Source organism: Zosterops lateralis, assembly GCF_965231275.1.
Source record: "Zosterops lateralis genome assembly, chromosome: 6".
In the NCBI taxonomy this organism is placed as follows: domain Eukaryota; kingdom Metazoa; phylum Chordata; class Aves; order Passeriformes; family Zosteropidae; genus Zosterops; species Zosterops lateralis.
Genome location: NC_139761.1, coordinates 43667892 through 43691115, shown reverse-complemented (window position 1 = coordinate 43691115; position 23224 = coordinate 43667892). Strand labels below are relative to the sequence as shown.

Below are 23224 nucleotides of genomic sequence, written 5' to 3'. Positions count from 1 at the left end.
GAAGTTGCTGGGAATCCATTTAGTACTTCTGTGAGATGGGTTGTACCTGGGGGGATTGATAGTAAAACCTGAGTTGGAAGTGAATCTGTCTGTTTACCAGATGAGTAAATCTTGTATAGGCTTAAAGCTATAGATCTTCATTGCTCACTTACCTTCTGAAAGACATATTTAACTGCAGAACAGGTCTACAGTGAAAGCATTTATTCCTACCCTTCCCCTGAAGAGAGGGAAGAAAATTTTTATTTGAAAATTGTTGTGTATTGAGTCTTGAGAGAATCTCAAAACACAGTGACATTTTTATTCTTTTTAACCTATCATATAAGTCTGCAGGTAATGCCTCTCAATTTTCTTTTCTGTAACTTAATACCACAGTATTTTATAAAACATGAAGTATATATGAATGACATGAGGTTAACAAACAGTGTGTATTGGACATCTGCTGCTAAATATTTTGTCTGAATTACTACTGAGAAACCAGAGTCGAAAAAATACAGGAGACGGTGGATATTTTCAGAGGAGATGTGATGTGCTTCAGTCTACAGAAAGCAGGACAGATGAAGAGAGGGAAAGCAGCATATGAAGGAAGATGTAATTAGTGAAATCGAAGGAGAATTACTTCACTATCTACCTGCACTGATGCATTAATCCTTTGTGGAAAGTAAAATAATCCTGACTTTAAGATGCTGATGAATATTCTTGACAACTCTCAGAGGAAGAGGAAAAACACACAACAGCAATTTATAGCTGTTTATAGGGTTTATAGCAGTGGTGTGTGACAGTCTCTTCTGTGTCATACCTCTGCCTAACCTATGAGCTCTTTCCTTGGCTCCACATGTAGAGGTTGGAGGGGTCATCTTGGTAACTCTTCTGCATGCTGAGCTACATCACAGCCTGGGAATGTAGCTGTGCTTGGATCAGAGCCTTGGAGAGGGTCTGGCCTGCCCCTGCTCTCTGTCGGGAGTGGGACAAAAGGGCTGCCGAGGGTCGAGCGTGTGCCCAGAGCTGGACTGCTCTTCACTACAGCTCTAAGGCAGCCTAATCAGATTAATGTGGGTGGTAAGGTTTCTTCTGCTTTCTCTCTCTTTTTTTTTGCCTCTGAAGCTTAAAGCAGCAGTGCCGTTCTCCTAGGCTGGGATGACTGCTTCCTCTGCAGATTAATTGGCTGGATTGCCTCCAGGTTGTTTGTTGTCATGACAATCTGCTTTTGGAACTGTCAGGCTCAAGAGAAGAAAAGAGCTGTATTTCATGAAGCTGTTAAATTTGTCTTCCTATTTGGTCCTTCTGGAAACGTTAAATTAGTAAGAGAGTAAGCAAAGTAATTCTTTCTGACTATATGTGTGAAAGAAACCCAGACAAGGAAGAAGGAACTGTCTCCATTAGGACAAGAACAGCCATAGTTTTGGGCTAATTAAAAAAAAAAAATGGTCCAAGTATGGCGTTGGGAATGAGGAGTTCCCAAAGTGAAATGCTGGTTGTGGGGAGCCTGTGTAATTGGCTTTTCCCTTTGATGGCTCAGAGCCTCCCTGAATGGTCGTTTCACAATCTGTACATGGACAATGCGTGGGTACCTGTCTTTCAAATCTAGGATTAAAACAGTGTGATGTGTTCAACTATCTGAACATAAATGACGATTCCGCCTGGAGTTTGCAGCTATGACTATGTCTGTCCTGGCTTGCAAACACACCAACTACTTTCTATTAATTAGGAAATAGATGCTACTGTGGAAGTCTTTAATTTCTCACAATTCTTTCTACAGCCGATCTCATTACTGTAATTACAATGTGTTCATGTTAACACAGTGCCCAAGAATCCTGGTCACTAACTAGAACTGAAGTGCTCTGGGTACTCAGGGATAGAACAAGGCAAATCTGTAGGGTGTCATAAAATGAAGATAGAGAGGTTTCTTCCCACTAGCTATGTTATGTCAAATGTGGTAGCTTTAGTTCAGTGTAATTGAGTGTAACTGACATATGAGATTGTGCTGTTTTTCTATCTGTAAATGTGTTGATTTAGAAGTCACTAAGCTTCTGAACCACTGCATGATAGTGTCATTATCACCATTTAACAGATGGGAAAGAGAGGGCATAGATCAGCTAAAGGAAGTGCTCCCAGAGTGCCATCCTGGCTGCTAGGAATAGAGCTTCAGCTGTGCTTGTCTGCTTCAGGGGCATGTCATTAGACTTAATCAATGTTTGCAAACTGTTTTGAGATACTATGATAACATGGGAAATAGAAGTGTGAATTATTAATTGATACTTTGCTCTCCTTCTGCTCTTGGGTATACTGACAAGCTTTTTAAATTATCACCTCTTCCTGCTCTGCCATGAACTTCAAAGGCCTCCTTTATCCTGCTGTCATTACTACAAAGCTCCAGTAGCATATCAGTTTGGTTTGTGTCACATACTCCTCCATGCATAAGGATCTTTTCAGTCAAGAAGGGTCACTGCAGACTAGGAAAACAGGAATATGGCCTCCTACTGAAAAACATATTGCCCCACCTTTGACATGAACACTTCAAAATGTGCCATCCTTGATGAATAACAGCTTTGCTAGCATGCTGCAATTTGAGATGAACCTGAAGACATGCATTTATAAAGGTTAATTTTAGTCACAAATAAGAGAGATTTATCTGAGAGGAGGGAGGGCCCCATGATTTAATTGTGAAAATGAGAGGAAGATCAAATTTCAGAGGACGTTCCTGCCTTCCCTTCTCCTAACCATTTGTAACCGAGTGTTGCGTATTTTAACAAAGGTTTGTATGTCATGAGGAATGTGTCAGGTTAAAAAGCGCCAATTTAGCAGCAAGTCAAAGACTTCTTCTCTAAGTCCTCACAGAAGTTATCTGTAGCTCTTGTCACTACCATGATAAAATGAAGAACAATTCTTTTAATCCCACCCCAGCTGTACTTTGGTCATCTCAGTTTTCCACCAGTGAAATAGCATGGCAAAATATTTCCCTTAATCTGGAATGTGATGTATTCATCGAAGTATGTGCTTGAGTTGTGGGATTGGATGGAGGATATAACTGCTTGGATTATCCACACTGGTAAAATACATGAATAACTTCAGAATTGTTCTTTCTAGGGTGTTACTCCAGGTTTAATAACACCAGCAGCAATTAGAAATTTCTGCTCCTGTTCTATGTTTAATTGATCTCAATTGAGAGGAAAGTTCCTCTCCCCCACACACTTTTCTGCTGACATTGTTAATCATTCATAGCATCTACTCTGGGTGTACTCCTCAGGCCTGTCTGTTGCTGGGGGGATTTCCTGTTCTGTGACAGGCATCCACTCAATTGGAAAGGAATTACTCCTCCTCAGTATCTTCCAACAGCCATGTAAATTTGTTCAGCTCTAGTACTGTGTTTAATTTATTCTCTTAATTGGTTTGGGTTTTTTTAAATCTAAATGTGTCCTCACAGTGCTTCTTTTTCTCCATTTTGTTCTTTTAGTTTAGAAGGCTTCAACGTAACAAAAGCATACTGGGTAGTTTAATTCAAAGCTGTTTTTCTTTCATGGTCCTTCTTTTCTTTCCATCTAAGTTGCTAAATACCTTTACTAGCTTTAACCCCGTTGCTTAGGAAAGGGAGTTTTATTGCTTCTAGTTTGTATTCACTCTGTCTGCTGCTGTAAAGAGAGGCCCTTCAGTAATATTCCTGAAATTCTAGCTCTGCAGTTGTTTGTAAATAGTACCATTATGGTCAAGTTTTAAACCAAATGTTTTGCAAGTGTTCAGAAGTTATTCTTGTCCTGTGTATTTGGTTATGTCCACTGCTGTCCATGTGGATACCTCCTCCTTTTATTTTTTGCATATATTTTCAATGAATTTGCATTAGGATTTTTATATTTTAAAACAGATTTAGAAACATACACAATTTTAGAAGGCTCTGTTCTTTTCTCTGGGGCATTTATAAATTGCTTATACAAAACTTGTCAGCATAGTAAAAAATAAAAAATCTGACTCTGTGTCAAATAAGAGGAAAATCATTCAAAATGTTGACTTCCTAAAATGAATTTTTATGTGATAATATGAATTCTGTAATGATAATTTCTGTGGGTTAAGTTATAGGCAAAGCTGGAAGTGGGCTGGGCGTAGAGGTAAGCACTAAGGCCATTGCTAATGTTTGCATGATTGAGTTGCAATGCAAAGTGGGTTTTAGTGACAGCAAAGTGGAACAGACATACTCTAAATTTCAGTGAAATACCAAAAAACCTAATTTATGAAACACAAATAGCTCCCAGAACATCCCACTCTGTATGGGGCTTGTAAGCAGCCCTTTGCACGTGGTAAATTGAAATTCTGAAATTCCCAAATGCTGTGGTATCGCTTAAACATCCCAAGGCTTTGTAGTCTGATCTGTCTGTATACAGGATTTTATTGAGCCTCTCTGACTCATTATTGTCTCAGTCTGTAAACTGAAGCTCAACTTGCAATTATTGTGCATAATCTTAGCATGGAGCCTGCAGCAGGAATTTAATACTCAGAGGCGGACTGAATAGAAGCAGAAACATAAGGAAGGATACAAATAAAATGTCACTGAATGTTTTATTAAATGAAGGCTTTGCCTGACCATATTTAGCTCTCTAATATCCTTCTTTTGTAATACTTGCTAGATGGAAATGGTTTTTGTTAGCTGTGAATTTTTTCTTTGCTATGTTCTTCTGTTCCCTGAATCTGTGCTTCTTCTTCTTCCCTTTTTTTCAAAAGATTATTTATTTGAGCGGGTTCTTGTCAAGAAAAAAAAAATGGCTCTATCTGCATGGGGAGTAACAGGTAAGGTGAGTTACAGGAGACAGATGTTCATATAGTTGGTAGTTACCTTTCAGGTGACTGGTGAGTTCATCTATGTTAATTTCAACAGCACGTGGACTCTGTGGTCTGTGCTGCCTCCCAGGGCAGGCCATCATTTGTAAAATGGATTGTTGATCACTTGATAGGAACAACTGATAATAACCCAGGCATTACCGTGGATGGACTCAGACTCATTCAGAAACATGGTATCTTCTCAGTGGGATTGAGAAAGGAACTCTTACTTCACTGTGCATTGAGGCTTTGGAATTAAAGCAGTTTAAAATAGATGTGGGGATCTCAGGGGGAGGTCCAGACAGCTGGTACAAGTGGGTTTGAGTTGCTGTGTCTCTCAGCTCCCGGAGCTTGTGAGTAAGACAAGGTTTTGTTGCAGAATAGGCAGTGTAGCTGAGGAATGTAGCTGAGGAGTAGTCTCCTTGTAGACCAGCATGTTGCTTCTACAGGCTTGTCATTTTGGCAGAATAGTGAGAGACATGCTGCCAAAATGTTATGCTGCCCCTGTTTGGAGAGCAGATGTTCTATTAAACTGTAATGTGGTAATAGACAAGCAATGACTTTAAGTCTTCAAATGGACAACAAACTTATTTTAAGAGGTGTTTCTAGAACTGGGAGGTGCCAGACTCTTCACCTAATCTCCTGCTCAGCTCATCTTTGGTGAATTCAAGCTCAAAGTTACCAGCAGATGATGACTTGACTATTGTAAAAATCAGTTTTATTATCTAGGTCAAGTCTTGAATGGTGTGTTGTGTCACTGGAAGTCACCATGTTTACCAACAGATTTATCAGGGATAATAGGGAAGAAAAATAGGATCTGGCAAGTATTATCTTGACCTGAAAGCAGTTCCTTGAAGATAGTAAAGTTGGAGAACTACCATTGTGCCTCCAGCTTGTGTTAAGTACGTTCTGTAGACAGATGTACTTCAGAATGCCTTTCCTCAAGGCACAGTCACTCCCGTCATGGAAGTGCTGGTCTCACTCGACTGCCTCACTGGACTTTTATTGTAATACCATGATTTTCAGTGTTGGTTGGTTGGTTGCTTGTTGTTGCTAGAACGGAAATTACAGTTCTCAGGCTACTTACAGAAACAGGAGGTGCAGGGATACTTTTCTTTCAAGTGGCTGATGAGAAGAGCTGGGAACTGAGCCTGAAAAGGCTTGGGGTCTTCTCACCTGTGCAGAGATGAAATGTGAGCTCTGAATGCTTGAGTCCAGATATTCTTACCTTCACTTTGTGGCATTTATGTCTAATTAAAAGTTCCAGAAAGAGGTGATGACATGGATATCCAGTTTCATTGCCTGTGCTTCAAAACTTCAAAAACAGGTTATAAAATGTTACACTTGAGGAAGACAAGTGTAAAATAAAAGACATTCTTTTTCCCCATTGATCTTGAGTCTCATTAAATTATATCTTGAGCTTTCATTAGTAAAAATGAATAAATTCCTATGAAATGCATTTTCCAGTTTATAACATAATGTTGGTGTTTGAAATACACTGTATGTATTGGCATGTCATGACATGCCCTGGCTGCTGAATTGCATTAGCTTTTCATTTATGTCAGTGTGATTTAATTGTGCAAAAGGCTCCTGTTGTTGGACTGTAGGTGCCAGACCCAAATCTTTTTTGCTGTCACTGTGGGGAATCCAAATAAAAGGCACAGATGTTAATTTTTGACTTGCTGTGAAATAAAATCAGTTCCAGGTAAGGTGACCAAGTTCATTTTCTACAGTTACTGTAGAAAATGATTATAGCATTTATATTTAAAATGAAGCCTTCTGTTAGTGCAGTTTCAGTACAGAGGCAGTCTGGTTTTTGTTGGAAAATGGGAGTTGTCATAGCAAACACGTGTCATGGAAGAGCCTCAACAAAGGTTTCCTGGGTTAAGTACTGAAGAGACACTCTCGCTAGCAGAGTGGGAGTTAGCTTGGCTGTGTCTTCGTCTTCTGTTTCAGTTCTAACCCTCATTCATCAGACTGGCCTGCCCCAACCTGTAATTCTATTTTCAAGCCCACTGGGAGCTGGTCTGCATGGGTCTCCCACCAGGTCTGGCCCCATCAACCCTGCACTTTTAGTTAAACCTTGCTGTTTAGCCTGATTATTGACATTAATCTCAGGTAAGTAATAATGCTTTAGCCTAAATCTAGCTTTGAGACCTGTGTGCATTAACCAGGTCAGCAAAAAGTGTGAGGTTAATTTATGCTTCCAGTGCCTGTGTTAATCTTGGTCTGGCATTGTCACGTCTGTAACCACTGGTTAGAAGTGATTTCCCAAGATGAATTATTGAGGAAGGTGGCTGCATTCAGCATTTTGCACTGGGACTCGGGCAGAGAGCACCACTGTCCCTCTCTTTGTTTTTAAGAGCTGGACTGTTTTTTTGTGCAGCAGTGGAGTTGGCAAGAAAACCAGTTTTGTTGCATATACCTGTGTGTGTGGGGAAAAACAGATCTCAGCTACTTGAGTGTCAGACCTTGGGGTAGGTTTTTTTAAATTTTGGTTTGATTTTTCCACCTGCAGCTGCCAACAGTAAAGTTGGAAGATGTGGCTCCTAAAATGTCAAGCTGCAACTCTGTCCCCAGCTGTAACTAGTTTTGCATGTGGTTAAAATCTGTATCTTTTCACTACTTTGGTTATATCTGGAAGTAATTTGTGGCATGTGAGCTCTGTCAAAGCTTGTATGGGTGTTCTTTCGCAAAGCTAAAGCCACAGGCAGAGCCAACATAGCCAGGTGTAAAAGGGTCTCCATTCAGATTCTATGGCAGTTTAGTACATAGCCAATTATTGACCTAAAGCAGTATGTTTTCAGCGTAGACAGTCCTCTAGAGCAGGGTTACCAAGCTCTGCTGAGAAGTTTTACTGACATTTGCTCAACAAGAGTATGTACAGTGACTCCAGGTCAGCAAGATGTCCCTTTAGTTAGAATCTGTGCTGCTGCAGTGTACTTGGTTCGTAGGAAGGAGAGCAGGTAGAAATGCAGAATTGTACCCAGAAATGTAGGTGATCCCATGAGTGCAAGACCTCAACAGACCTTGGCAGTTTGTGTCTATTACTTGGAGAAATCCTTGTTTAGGGTAATTCTTGTTTTTCTCTAAGTGGTTTCACTTCACTGTGCTAGCATAGCTGCAGTTTTATTCTGTCTTACAGAAAATGATTTCATATCATGCTATAGGACAAATAAAGGTATGGAAAATTGAATTGTGGGGATGTAGTGGTTTGACAGCAAAACCAGTGAGAGACTCCAAGTCTGAAATACAATTTAATAGGAAGAAAGAGAGAAAAGTAAAATAAAATAAATGCAGTAATACAAAAGACCACTGACAGAGTCAGAATACAACCAGGAGCAGTGATCCTGTAGAAAGGCCTGGTAGCTCTGGTCCTCTGGGAATCCAGTGGGTAAGGGCTGCCTGTTCTGTCCAAATCCCAGATTATTTCCAGGTGGGAATGCTTGGCTCCTCCCCCTGGGCGGAGCATCTCCCAATGGGATGATGAGTGTGAAGTGGGTCCTTGATGGCCCATTAAACAGAGATAACCCCTGGAGGGAGTTACCTGTGAGTCACGGGCAAGGCATTGGTGGGCCACTAGCAGAAGACAGCCCAGAGGGAGGGGGGGCTCCCCGGGAAACACTGCCCCACCTGGTTTCAACAGCTCATGAAGATGGTGATAGAATAAGTACTTTGTGTGCATCCTTACACTTCAGCCCAGGACAGGGGAATACCAGATCACTGAGATAATATCAAAGTGTATTTACCAGACCTTACTGATCTTCATGCCCACTCCTTCCAAATGCTGGTCCCAGCCAGGTCAATGGAAGTATTAACTTTCTGCAGCTGAAGCTAAAGGCATTTATTTCTTTATTGTAGATCACACTTAAGTTGCTACGCCAGTGTGCTGTATTCAGTGTGGAGCACAAATTGCTTCAGGGTGGCTTTAAAGCCCAAGCAAGTTGCCAGCCAGAGTTCCAGGGAAAGCGATTTTGTACTGCCTGATCTAAAACTAGCAAATGAAACTTATTAAGTAAGTGGATTATCATGAAAAAGGAAGTTTCTTGCCAGGCTTTAGATTAAGCCGAGATTCATCCTCAGCCAAGCATTTCAATACCTGTAGATGTGTGAAGGATGAGGCTGTTGAAATCTAGATTTTCCTTCTTTGCTGCTCTTGCATTAAAACTTGTGTCCCAGACACTGATCAGGCTTCCTAGCAAAGCTGGGAAGTGCAGTGGATTTTCATCTACGTGCTGAAAATTGTGCAGTGATGGGAGACATCACACCACTATTTAGTCTTCATGCTGTTCCTGAGGTTGCTAAAGTAACTCATGCTCCCATCGCACATTACCAGATTTTTGGTGCTAATTTGCTATAAAGCATTGTGTTGAAAAATGCATATTTATGAGGGATGTTAAAACATAAAGTAATTATATGGTTTTTAATTACATAAACATCAACATGCAATGTGAATTAGAAGCTGAATAATTAATTTTCTGTTTATTTGTAATATAGAGTCTATGTAAACAGTAAAACCTGGAGAATGAGCAGGGGGAGGAGTGTGAAGGGTATGGTACCATAAAGTGCTTTTAGCATCTCTGTTCAAGTCCAGTTGAGACGTCAAAACAGGTGTGGGCTATTAAGGGAGGTCACAGCCTGGTGAGTGGGAGGTATTGGGTTCAGAACTCCTGTTGATATTATGCCCTATGATTAAATAGTGTTTCCATTAACATGGGTGAAGGCAGGGACACTTGGGAGTGCCTGTTCATGTGTCTGAGCACAGAGTGGCAGCAGCTGGAGCTGCCTGATGCTCACTGCTACTGGTGTGGTAAATAACCTTGGGCAGTTTGGGTTGTGTGCCTCATCTCTATTTTGCATGGGAAAAATACCAAACTTTCAACTTTTGAAAGGTGTGTAAAAGATTATTAAGTCATTTGAAGAAAACAAATATGATTAATCATTTCTGAATATTGTCAGTCACCTGCAGTGCACCAGCTAGTCACTGTAGGGTCTGGTCATTGGTGCTGAAGTACATCCTCTGAGACTTCAAAGCAGAAGCTTTCAAAGCTTCATTTATTCTAACAGCATTATTGCACTACAGCAAATGCAATGATTACTGAGTTCTTAAGTGGAAATAATTTTGAAGATCTGGTGTTTTTGTTAAGAGATTAGGAAATATGTTACACTGCACTAAAACCTGTGGGAATTAAAAACTAACTTGTTCCATTTGTTCAAGTGTTTTTTTATAGATTGTCATTTCCCTCTGCCTCCTTCATGCTGAATAGCGAGCAAACACCAACCTTGAGTGATGGCTGTCAGAAAAACACTTTTAGACTTTTTGAGGTGGTTTTTCCCTGGCAAACAGTGCTTATGGTTCTCTACAGAAGACTAAGGACTGTACTGCAGCACAAGTTCTAGACCTCAGAGGTTTTCTGAACTAAAACTTGCACTGTTCTGTTTGTCAGCTGTGAAGTCCATGGTGGCTGGAGCCTGGCTGAGAGGTTTCTGAGGATGTGGTTTGAAGTTACTTTGATGGAAAGGGAACATTATGTGCAATTAAAATGGAAGCTCTGCAACGTATCTTGTGCTGATACTTGTGAGAAACCATAGTTGAGGGAATACTGTATGGGAATATTGTATGGTCCTTATAGTACGTGACCATCAAATTTAATTTTCTTTTCTCATACTCTAGAATTAGAAAACAATAAGTATGTGACTTCAGCAATGCAATGCCATGAGGGAAGTTGTGTCCTTGCTTAGAAACGGGTCAACTGTGATCAACCACAAAAAGGGGGTTGAGAAGACTATACGCTCTATTCAAAACTGAACAAATGCAGATTGATTTTTTTTTGTTGTTTCTACTTGCTATTAAAGCCGAATTTGTCTGACCACATGTGTTGGGGATAGGTTTTATAGAGAGGTTCTTCAGACATGGGCACAGACAGCAGAGTGACTACAGCAGGAATGAGAGGATGGAAGCAGCTGTTGTGTCAAAAGATGAGGCCTGGTTGTAAGTAAGCAGAGCTTACTGTGCAAATAGTGGCTGCACATCACAGGTAGAGGCTTAAGCCATGCTCTTACTTCTCTCTTTTTTTTTTTTTTTTAATTGCATTTTAGGAAAGGGTCATCTGGCCATGGTCTTGTCAATTGCTGTTGTGTGGGAGGCAGCTCATATAATTAAGACTGAGATAGTAGCAACCTGCTGTTTGTATGCACACACTATCAGTTTTGTGATGAATTAGCTGCCAAGGTTTATAATCCTGAGCCCAAATTCTTGCTTTTTTCATTGAGCTCACAGCACAAGTGTGATTGAATCAGTGAGTGTGTATAAGCCACTGCTGGCCTCTCCCTTGTTTTCCAGACTACCTTTTCCACCCCTTGATATGTAAATCCCAGTTGATGGTTAGTTGGCAGTCATATGAGATCAGGTTCTAGCCACGACTGATAATTGCAAGAAAATATTCAGGGAGTGCCTTCCTGGCCAAGGTGGATGTAATTCAAGACTCTGTATGTGAAGGAGCGCTGGCTGGAAGTGCCTGAGGAAACGTGCAGACGTGGTGTTGTGAGCCCACATTTTGGAGACAGATCCCAGCAGATGCCTCTGCAAGCTGTAGGGCCTGTCTGAGGTGGAAACCAAGCATATGGAAAAATACTGTGCAATGAGTTAACCTTCAAATAATGAATTTCCCAGGAAGGTACTGGAATGCTTTTGGTTTGTGTCTTTTTTACCTGTACATCAGCAATATGGTCAATCTTTCCAGAAAGCCTGGTATAAATACAGAGTAGAGGAAACATACTGAACCTGTTTCTCCTGTTTCTGTGATCTTTCATTCATCATTTCACCCTTACCATATTTTCTACTTTCTTTTATTAAGAAAACTCTTCAAGGAAAGAAATTAAATAAAATTTGTGCTGCTTCCCCCTTTTCTTTTTCTATTTTTTTTTTTTTAATTGCCTCCTTTCCTGTAAGACATCAGGGGCTTTTCTTAACTTATTTCTATTTGTTTGCTTTGGTATTTTTCTGTCTTCAGATTATGCATCTTGCTCTTTTGTCACATGTTTGTTTTTGGCTTTTCTGGATGTGCCAGACCAGGCAGACTCTGCATTAAGCCGTATCCAGACTTCACTCTACTACCTCTAATTAAAACATCACAAAGTTTTGTTGCCCTGTTCAGGTAAATCTCTCCTACACAATCATTGTTCTCCTGTTTTAGTGTCACCCTGGAGGGGCAGGAGATTTAGGCTTAAAGCATAAATACAAGAAAGCCCTCAAAACCCACAGGCAAGAGGAATCACACATCTCCCTGAGAAGACCGGGTGTGTGTTCCTTTCTCTTCTATCTCTGGACCACATCTCTTCTCTCCAACGTTATTACCAGGCAGTGGCCCTCTACAAGAACATTGCCAGCTGGCAGTATTCATAGCAGTTGTGTGTTTCTTTCAGCAGAGATTTAATGTAAATTTAGTAGTGTCTGCAGTTCACAATCAGGTGAGAAAAGGAGTCAGTTTCTGCTCTGGTTGTGCTATAGCTGTTAGAGCAGGAATTTCCTTTCTGCCTTTTTTACCATATTATTTGTACTGCTTATATTTTATGGCCATGATTTATAGCATGTGTCACAAGTTTCTCTGATCCTGCTAGCAGTTCCCTGCCTGTGGTTTGCTAGGTGGAGGCAGTGTCCTTATGCTTTTGACATGAGGTGTGCTTGTTGGCTGCAGTACCTTCCCATTGGACACAGGAACCAAACTCTTGCAGTGGAAGGAGGTGGTGGGGGTAGTGTCTTGAAATAAATTACTGCATTAAACATCTGCTAGAAGAGGAAGTTTCCACAAGTCTGCTTTTGGAGTGTAAGCTGAGGGCAAGCCTTTGGCCAACCCCAGCCATGTGCAGCACACAGCAGCAAACGTGGCTTTGCAGAGGTTGGGGTGCAGAGCAGAACTGTTGCCTGCTCATACATTAAAAGAGGAGGGGGAGGAAGCCTTTGCAGCTGGGTTGAGTGCAGGCTGCTTCCAGCAGTTGTCTAGAAGCATTCCTCACTGCTATGAGTTCTGTGAGTGATGCTTCAGAGAAAAATCTCCCCTGGCTTTTTTCAACCACAAGTCTTTGTCATGCGTAACAGGGTGGAGTTGTCTGCTGTGTTCTTCCCCAAGTTTTTCATTTGTGAGAGATAGGGGAGGGAAAAAATAGTAATCAGACTTCTTCAGTTTGTTCCTTTCTGGGGGCTGCAGGACTGCCTCTCCAAAACCATTACTTTCCTCTTATGGCAGCTGCCTCTGGAATTGCAATCGCATTATATTCTGTCTCTTCTCCTGATAGTTAGGACAGGCTTCTTTAGCTTTTTTCTTTTTCTTTCTTTTGTTTTCCATACCCTTTTCCATTCTACTTTTACTATGCAGTGAGAAAGCCAAAGAAGAGAGTGCTGCACACCTCTGCCCTTTTCACACTGAGAAAGGAATGTGTCTCTTTTATGTGTGCTATGGCTCTGTCCCAACAAGAAAGCCAAAAATTATGAAGTAGATTTTTTTCCAAAACATATGTTTAGATGCACAAGTAAGGTCAACTTCTAGTAGGTTCTCTACTCTTAGGCAAATTTGAAAAGATCACCCTTTTATATAATGTCAATGTGGGTTTTCTTTAAAGGAGGTAAATAATGAAGCACCAAAGATAACTTTATACAAGCAAGACCTCTCCCTGCTTGAAAGAATGCTGACTGGAGCAGATATCACAGAGTCCTTATTTCCACTTATTTCCTTGTTAGAGGCCTCAAAAAGGATCATCATATCTAGACAATTCAGTTTGCCCTGTCCTGTACCACTCCGCTGTGCTTTGCTCAGTCTAAGTTTCAAGGCCTCAGGCTGTAAGGATTTAATTACTGTTTCTGGGGGATTGTTGTAACTGCAGCTCTCGAAGGTTTTTCTGTTCTAACTTCACCTCTGCTCTAAAGCCAAGGAAAACTCAAGCGTTACATAGCCTATGTGGTTTCAGGGCCTCTACAGACCTGTAGTGTAGAACGACTCTTAACTTTTACCTTTCCATTGTCTTTTGCATCCAGAACATACTCTCTAAATCCTTGATTTCCTGAATAGGGTAGTGAATTTGTCTCAGTTGTTTTGTGTGAAAACCAATGCTGAGATAAGCGAGGTTTGCCCTACACTGAGCTGCTTCCACTCTTTCTGTGAACTGTACATTAAATGTGCTTCCTGCTTTTAATGAACACTCCATCCCAGCTGCATTTTTTTATTAAGGTCTCATAGAGCACTTCTTGCTGAGTCTTGCTAAATAACTCTTGAAAGAAGATTCTCATTGTGCAGAGGTAGGATCATGTAGTGCTGAGCTTGTCTTCTAGCTTGTTACTTTTTTAGTGGTTAGATCAGCTGCATTTAGGCCCATTTTGTCATTAGGAAGTTATTAAATTGCTGCCCTGTGACTTCATCTTCAAGCATCGACCTTTCCGTTGACGTTTTGTGTGTGGTTCAACCTGGCCTGATCTCATTCTGTCCTCTGTGTTCTATCTGTTGCAAAGTTTTTTTTTTCCTGCAAATCTTATGTATTTGCATAGGTGCTTCATTTCAGAGGAGTACAGGAGGGATGCAGATGTTATGACTTCATTTTTTATTATTTATTATACTGTTTGGGCTTTTTTGATGTCTGAAACTCAAAACAATGATCAAACAAGGATTCTCTTTCATTTTTCTTGGCACTGGTTTCTCTCTCCATGGAAGTGACTGAGGTTGATGTTCAGAGTCAGTGACTGGTAAATCACATGAATCTATCCTCAGTCCAGCTGAATTTATTACTTATTTGTTTTTGCTGGATCTCAGTTTCTAAACCTTACATTTGCCCTACATACATTTAGTGTTTGAGACTGAAAGTATATCTTGTGAGCCTGAGTGCTCACCCAAATGCTTGGGTGTTTCCTCCTCCTTATTTAGCTTGTTCCTTGGGCAAGATCCAGTTCCAGGCCCTTGTCCCCTGCCTGGCTCAGGGAATGGCCTGGGCTTGTTGCAGGGAGGGAGCTCTGCCAGGTGTCCAGCTGCTGTGGGTAAAGGTAGCTCTGCTGCAGCCTCAGCAAGTGCTCAACAGCATCTGTTTTCTTAGGCACTTTCAAGCTGCATGAATATTATTTCAGGCAGGAGAAAAGTGTTTGTACTAGCCAAATATTGCATGAAACGTCCAGAAAACAGATCTGAAGGTTAGGAGACCTTCCATGGGAGGGTAGAAGGAGAAGAGGAAGAAAATAATATGAACTATCAAAAGGAATTCAGTGAGGTAGAAAGGGAGATCTCTTGGGCCATAATAGTGAAGTCTGTGTCCTACTTTTCCTTTCTTCCACCTCACCAATCTCTCTTAAAATTTCCAATTGTTGCTGCTGCTTGTTAAAAGGTGTTTTCCTTCTGTCATTCCTTGCTCCATCTCACATTGATTCGCTGGCAGTGCTGTACTAGTCCCTGTCTCACCACTGCTGGTGAAAATCCTTTCCTTTCCCTTTCAGGCAGAGTGTCTGGAAGGACAGGTGAATGTTCAGGTCTTCATTTGCTGAGACAGGGGTGCTCTGTTGAAATGAGGGAGTACATTATCCAGTGCAAAACACAAGTAGTGGTGATTGCTTGTAATGGTTATTCTGAGGGCATTCTCTTCTTTCTCTAACTGGGGAAAATTCTCTGGTGTTCCCCACACTAGATTATTTGGCTTTTTTTGGTGAATCTGAAAGGGATGCCAACTGTTGCACAGTGTCCCTTGGTGACAAGGGAAACTGTAGGTTTTTCTGCTGGGCCTTGTGGGCTTGGCAGTTTGGTGTCACCCTTCCCCTGGGCAGTTTTCCACCTCTGGGGATCAATGGTGTGGGATATGGCTGCTGTCTGGCTATGTGATTTTCATTCTGTTGGTGGAGAAGTGGTAGTGGGAAAGGTGCAAAAGTAGATGTAAGTGGGAGGTGATGTCCTTTGCCACTATGCAGTCTAAGAAAGGAGAGGGAGGTGTCTTCTCTGGCAGTAAAGTGAGTGGGAGCATTTTCAGAAGAGACTATCAACCTGTCTTTTCCCTCTTGATTTCATCGTGTACCTTAGCCATCTGCTCTGTCAGCCCTGGAGAAAGCTGCTGCTTTCTCTAGTTTCACTTGCTTAATCAAGGTTGTGAAGGTTCATTCTTTGCAAGGACAAAACTCCTGTCTGTTGTCATTTAAAAGCATTTACTATTATGAATTATGATGCCACCTATGTTCTGCCCAGGTGGGCTTTAAATGAAGCACAGGTTTGGTTCACTGAGGTACAGCTGTCACTGCAGCAGCAGTCAGTGTTGGTGTAGTTTTCATTCCTACAGGAAAGAGGGAATTTCCCACTCTACAGACTCACCATCATTTCTTACAACTTAGTACTGCATCTTTAAAATGCCTCCAAATGGGCTTCTAAAGCTCAGGTTTTTTCTGTCTGTCTTCTGTTAGGTACATCCTACTGTCAGTTTTTCCTTGCAAACTACCAGTAGCTAAATTCATTACAAGAGTTCCTCAGAAGAGACATGTTCAGGGAAGTTCAGAAGGCAAAGTGGGAGTCCTTAGAGTTCTCAGAGAAGAACTGCTTTGCTCTCTGTGAACACTTGGCACTGTGGTAGTGGCAGTTTTAGGGTTTTTTCACTTTCTAGAGGAATTGCATTGAGGGTGATGGGGCACAGACTAAGGGAAGCTATAATCTGGGTCCAGTGAAAAATGCCAATAAACTGCAGATGAGATATTGATACTTTAAATACAGGACTGTATTTCAGTGAGGATCTTGTGCTTGCATCTAAGACAAAGCCTTGAATATTGTGAGTCTTTTAGCATGGTGGTGTGGCAGTGTTCCTGATAAAAGTGAGCATTTGACTTGCTGAATTCCTATTTCTACTGCTGGCAATAGCTTTTTGATTCCCTTTCTTCCTGTCTTGTGCTGTCACAGGCATCTCAGGAAACTCATTTAGCCTAATCCTGTGTTTGACTCATGAGACCCAATGAGCTTGAGAATAAATTGCTGAAGCAATTGCATTCATAAATACCATGAACAGCCTCCTTAAAGTGGTGTTTGATTACTTGAGACAAAGCTTTCAAAACATTAAAACAGTTTAAAAGAATCACTTGGCTAAAGCAATAACATTCTGTAGATGCATTTAATTTTTCACAACCCTCTATTTATTTCCCTCTTCAGAATATGGACAAGAAGTTTGTATTAAAAAGTAATTAAATCTTCAACCCAAGCAAGACACAGAAAATTCAGAATTTAATGCTAATGCCGTTTTTTCATTTTACAGATGATTGTTGCCCACTCACATGCACACAACTGTGCACATCATTAACACTGACAAAGAGCTGACTGTTAACTTTGAGATTCTTGGTTTCCAGGAGTTTATTTCACAATCTTATTATGTAAATGTGGTTTTGTGCAGTTGCCAGGAGAATTAGTGTCTGTCTATAGAGCTGCAGAGATGCATCTGCAAAAGCTGGGTAGGACTATCTGTTCTATTGAAAAAGAGTCATGCTACTTTGATTTATACCTAATCTTTAAAAGTTTAAAGCATCCTGACAGTATAAACAAAACAAATCTAACAGTGTGATGGTGGTGTTTGCCAAATGAGACAGTGTCCTGCGTGGCATTCTGTGCATCCCACTAAGGCTTGAGAAGTTCCTGCAGCATAATTTCTGCTTTTCTTTAAGAAAAGGGCTGTGTCATGAGAATGTATGAAAATACATAGAACAAAAACTTCTGGGTATTTGGTTAAAAAAAACAAACGAAACAAAACAGTGTTGGGTCCCTAATTTTTTCTAGTGCAATACAGGAAGTGTATGTCAGGGGAGTGATGTTTGACAAAGCCTTATTCCTGTTGCATCTGGAGACCTGATGTATTTGTTCTTGATTGTATGTCTTATCCAACATGAGGGGAATGAGAACATCCCATGAAACATCCTACTGCTTGGAACTTTCCTGGCTGGAGGGCAGCTCTGGGAGTTCTCACATCAGGTACTTCACTTACCAGAAAAGTAGAATTTGGAGGCTCATTAGAGCCTAGTTGTGGGTGGTAGTAATGTACAGGCAGGAGCTGGTAGGGACAGGTGATGTGCATGGGAGGATTTATTTACACTGGGAGAATAGTGTTCTTCTGTGAAGCTGCAATGTGTGGTACATGGTGCCAAAATTTCTTTTTTGTGAGTGCTGTCAAATGCTGTTGGAAATAGCATTCACAAATTGTCCCATCCTTCTGTGAAAACAAATTCCTTCTAGCTTTTCACGGTGGGGGAGAGGATTCAATAGGCAGATGGTCCAAGATCATACTTCAAGGCACATTAGTTAACGTGTCTTTAACCTTAAAAGGTTGTCAGTCCATGAATTCTGACTTTGAAGCTTGCAATGGATGAAGTTGGGATTGCTGTTCAGGATGGAAGTGAATTTCACCTGTTAAATAGAGAGTTTTGTTTGGCAAAGAACTTTCCTCTGCAGGTCTGCGATATGCTGAGGACATGGAGAATGCAGCTTCTTAGCACTGCTAGACTTGTAGTTTGATTGTTGCACAATATTTAATAAATTATATATGTAGCTAGAGGTGAGGGTCAGTTTTTTAAAATATGAAATCTGATCACTTCCATGTGGTTTTAATCTTAGAGTGAAAAGCAGTAACTTGATAATTACTCAATATAACCTCTGCAGTGTCTTTACAGCACAGTCTGGTTTGAACACTGCTCTTCATCCTCACGCTAGCAGAGTAAATCAGTTGCATTTTTTGTTGTCCTGGCATTTGCAGCCAGATAGGGATGTGAAGATAAGGCTTCGTTCTGAAGCAGTGAACTGTCACAGGTTTGTCACACCCCAAGTGCTGTCCTGCTGTCAGGAGAGACTTGTGAGCTGCAGTGTGTGTTCAGTGGTAAAACCTGCCACCCTCTGCAGTGAGCGTGATCTTGGCTTCCAGGGAGCAGCAGATCCAGAGTATCTCTGCTACTGGTGGGCTCATTTTCCATGGTCTGGTTCACCTATATTCAACTCATCACTGTGGGCTTTAACAGTCAGAGTTTTTGTTTTGCTCCTTGACCAAAACAGAGATTGATTTGAAAGCTGAAATAATGTCGGAGTACTTCCCATATTTTGCCCCAGATATTTTGCTGTGGATATTCCTGTTTCATCACATTTTCATGACTTGAAAATAGGCCACTTCAGACACTTTCTCTGTAAAAATTGAGCTAAACTTTTCTCAAGATGAACCTTTAAAATTAGAAACTTCACACTTGAATGTCAGAGTTGTGTATAGCTTCCTGTGTTGACAACTACATGGCCCTTGTCATGGATGAGTGAAATGTCTTGAGCTGTTGCTAAGTTTGTGTTTGTTTCAAGAGCTGCCTTGCTTCTCTGGCACAGATAAAGAAGTCAGCTCTAGGTTGTGTGGTGGCTGAGCTTTTCTGGTGTGTTACAGTCACTCTATAGGGATTATCAGCCTTTCATATAATTGTGCCATGCCAGGGTTACGCTAGTTATATCTTAGTTTCTGTTTTGCTATTACTCATGTAAGTGCTGAGTTTGTTTTGTGTTTAAAATTGCTAGTGCAAAGGGAAGATCATTTTTCTCTGGGCTACACATAGAAAGCTCTGGAATAACATGTTTGATTTTCTATCAGAATAGCTTACCGTAGCCTCTGTCACTCCAGTGGGTAATGTTTTCTCTTCTGGTTCCCATTACTATAATTAAATGCATTCAGAGCATTCTGTTTCTGTCTATGAACATGTAATCATGTGATTGATTCTTGTATGCCAAGTAGCTATTTTTCCAAGGGAAATATTTATTTACATAAGTTTTCAGATCAGCTATGTAAATCAAGTGCTTGTAAAGTGGCATTTTGACGTGCAGCGTGAACACTGATATTTCCAACTGCTGTCCTCTGTGCTTCTCATTCATGTATCTCCACAGCTTTTTGCTACTTTAATTTTTAGTTCCCTCACTACCATGCCTATTAGTCAGATGTTCAAAGCACTGGTTATTTAACTTCCCAAGAGAAGATGTTACTGTATCCTGTGGATTTTTTTATTGATCAGGATTTAGTGGGAGGCTGACTTGCCTTTCTGAATAGATCGCATGTGTCAAGGAAAGCTGCTGACCAAGGATATTTTTAGACGTTGTTAATGATCCAGAGAATTTACTGTCAAATATTTTCAGTCTGTTTTATTTCTTTGGCATCACATCAGGTTAACATTAAGCTTTTTGTGTTTGCATCCTTTTGTACTATAAATTCTTTGCCTTTGTTATAACTGTCTATGCAAACCATGGAACTCTGATTGTTTTTCTGCCCTCTATTTCTTTTGTTCCCTGATCCATGGGAATAATGTTGCCCATGAAATATACAGTATATATAGATTTTCTAAAAGTAGCCAGTAACTGTAAAAATGAACAAACCTAAAGCACTCATACAAACAAACACCCACACCCTGTTTTTCAAGCCCAAAGAATTAAAATGCATGCCCATGGATAAGGCATTGATGATCAATACTCATTGATGATCAATACCGTTTTCCTTCAAATGGTGTTGTACCAGAGGATCAGATTGGTTTGAGGCCATGATTCCAGAATCGTTAATCCTGGGAATGTGTGTTCTTCTGTCAGTCAGAGCTACAGATTTGGCCAATATTTTTGTTGTTAACCACAGCATTGAGTTTAGGTCAGCTGAAGAAAGACTGACGATGGTGACACCTATCCAGCACAATATTTTCAGACACAGGCACTTGTTTTTAAGAAATTTCTTAACCCAAACTAGTGCTTTGCATTATGGCTTTGCTTTATTTTTGATTTCAACCTGCAGACTTGTGCTGGGAATGCAGTGGCTCAGCAGAATATTGCTAATCTAGGAAAGGTATTGAAGCCCCATCTGTGAGCAGATACTCACTGCATGCTTCATTTACTGCCAGCCTGTGCTTTTCACCTAAAAGCAGGAACTGTCTTAATCTTCAGAGATGTAAAGAAGAATGTTTTAATGTCATTTCTTTATCCTGAATCTTCCAGTCCATTATGGCTTCAGAATTTATTGTTGTTTGTACTCAGACCAATTGCAGAGTAAATGAGAACATCCCAGCTGCTTGTGCTGGCGTAGCCATGGCTGCATTGACAGACTCGGGAGCAGGGTATTGCTGAGAAGTCTTGTGATCTTAATCTGCTGTTTTATTGATACAATGATTTTAATGATCCCTCTATAACAGAGTGTCTTCCTAGGGAAGAAGGATTTTCTAGATATATTTGTGGAGCTTTCCAGAGAAGGAAGAGAGCCTGCTGGAGGGAGTCTGACATTTAGTCATGCATTTGGCAGTGCAATTCAGAGTGCTTGCTGAATATGTGAAGGTGTTCCTTGCTCTTGATCCTTCTCAGTGTTACTAAGAGGATCTGCATTGTTGGCAACTGGTTTTGCAAATCAAGGAAGATATCATTTTTATTTTTAAAAATACTTCCCTTCTATTTCTACTTTGCTTAGCTAGAGGAGAAATATAGGAATGATCTGTCTAAAGGCTTCCTGATACACTGTAATCATCACCAGAGATCATAAAGATGAAACAAGACATCCCTGACACTTGGGCCATCTAATCAAAGAATTGAGAGAATGAATTTAGTTCCTTGATCATCCGTGATCCTATGTGACTTACAGCAAGTTTCTGTTGCAGTAACTTTTTCCCAAATTTTTAAGATAGCAGTAGCACTTCCTTTATCTTCAAAGGGTATAATTAGAGATTTATATAAACTATTTGTTGATTGCTTATGTAATCATAGACCTACACCAGTTTGGGTTGGTTTAAAGATCATCTAGTTCTAAGCTCTCTGCCAGGGGCAGGGACACTTTCCACGAGATCAGTTTGCTCAGAGCCTCATCCAACCTGGCCTGGGACAGGATGGGGCATCCATGACTTCTCTGGACAACCTCTTCCACTGCCTCATCTCCCTCACCATAGAGAATTTCTTCCTAATACATTATCTGAATCTGCACTCAGTTTAGATCCATTCCCTTTGTCCTGTCTCTACATGCCCTTGTAAAAAGACGTTAAAAAGACAGTAACCATTAGTGTCGTGTCTTTTATATCCAGACAGAAACATACTGTCACAAGTTCACTTGAAAGTTTGTGAATCCATTTCTCCTTTTGGACATGCCCTTGGAAAGGTTAGGAGTTAATTCATGCAGTTCCCCAGGGCACCTACAACAAGGTGTTTTGGAATAGGGTGATCTCGATTGGATCCTGCTGTATGTTTGCAGTTCAATTCAAATCATGTTTCTCCTAGTAGATTATTTCACTCCTAGCAGTGTGGAGCTCCTCCTGTACGTGGAGTTTCCCAAAGAAGCTTTTAATACTTCATTACGCTGACTGCCAGCACAACTGCACTGTGACCTCTGCATGGGTGAAATGGGCATTTTTCAGTTTGTGGAAAATGATTGTATCAATCAGCAATTTGAAGTGCAACAGAAATAACATAGTTTCCCTTCTGATCAATACAGTCTGATTGTAGACATTAGTCTTTGTTTTTTAGCTGACTCTTTTATGCCTTGTTAATCCACTTGAGCAGAAAGAAGAGTTTAATACTGAAGATCCATTTCAGCTAGGAATTCCTGTAAGATAGCAGTTTAGAGTTGATTAAAAAATGATGTGGTGACAAGAGATATTTGCAAAATAAACATTTGTATTATGATCTCAAAATACTGTACTCTGGCCTCTAAATCTCCCTATCAAATGTTTTTATCCCTTTTCATATTTTCATGTTTTCTTTTGAAATTAGTCCAGTAATTAAATAGAAGTATCAGAACATCAGAATATGATTAAATCACTCTTTTGCTTTGTCTGTGCAAGTAAATAATGATGAATCAAAGTTTATAATTTATCTCTTATTCTCTGTTTTATTTTGGTTTTTTTTTAATTGGGTATTTTTTGCTTACAGAGGTAATTTTTGTCTCTTGAGAAGATAAAGGCCTTGGATAGCCTTTTTGTAGTCTTGACATATAATTTTAATGACTCTAAGTATGTTATCCCTTTTGATTTTATGTAGTTTTGTTTTTTTTTTTCATTAAGCTTGGTGTGCATTAGAAAGTCAGATTTTAGTTCTTTGAAAGACTGTCCTTACTAATTAAATCCACTAATTATCAGGAAGAGATTAATACCTTCTCATTAAAACAATGCAATTGAAAGTGTTTCTGGAGTGTGCTTCCTCAAAAGATAAGTTTATGCTCATTCAGATCTGCTCTTCTTGGAAATAGAGAACAAGGAATTTTTGTTGCAAATCAGTGATGAAGGCCAAAACACAAGGTAAACCTGAGAACAGAGGAGGCACTGAGGTTCATTTGGTAAAATGGCTTTTGTTCTGTTACAGAGGTGGGGGAGAATTTTTGCTGCTACTAATTAACTACAGGAAAAAGCATCTGGTGTTGTATTGAGGCTCTTTATTTGGGAAGTAATTTCTTTGTTGGCATC

General features: G+C 40.4%; 1 protein-coding gene across 3 annotated transcripts in view; it reads left to right on the top strand.

Moving 5' to 3' along the window:
• LDLRAD3 (low density lipoprotein receptor class A domain containing 3) overlaps positions 1 to 23224 on the top strand; it is a 104878-nt gene that overhangs the window by 54043 nt on the left and 27611 nt on the right. The window lies entirely within an intron of this gene.